The sequence below is a fragment of the Oryzias melastigma genome, linkage group LG19 (assembly GCF_002922805.2).
Source record: "Oryzias melastigma strain HK-1 linkage group LG19, ASM292280v2, whole genome shotgun sequence".
NCBI lineage: Eukaryota > Metazoa > Chordata > Actinopteri > Beloniformes > Adrianichthyidae > Oryzias > Oryzias melastigma.
Window position 1 is genome coordinate 11,695,333 of NC_050530.1, and position 209 is coordinate 11,695,541.

The 209-nt window shown below is 39.7% G+C and overlaps 1 protein-coding gene across 2 annotated transcripts in view; it reads right to left on the bottom strand.

Moving 5' to 3' along the window:
* Positions 1-209, bottom strand: part of LOC112154475 (A disintegrin and metalloproteinase with thrombospondin motifs 14) — a 51,010-nt gene that overhangs the window by 35,864 nt on the left and 14,937 nt on the right. The gene's annotated exons all lie outside the window — the stretch shown is intronic.

The following is a 209-nucleotide window of genomic DNA, read 5'->3' on the forward strand; positions in this document are numbered from 1 at the left end:
TATCACTAATATTAGGGTGGGGATTTGAGGGGCCGTAAGCTAGTGGGAAATGGATGATGGGAAGTGGATCCCACCCACAACTCATAGGGACACTTCTGGTGAACAACTGCAGAAACTATGTCCTAGAAAACAACACAGGTTTTGGGTTTTTGGCTAAAAACAGTATAATCATAATTAAAAGAACACCTAAATAGATCTAAAATAGGTCT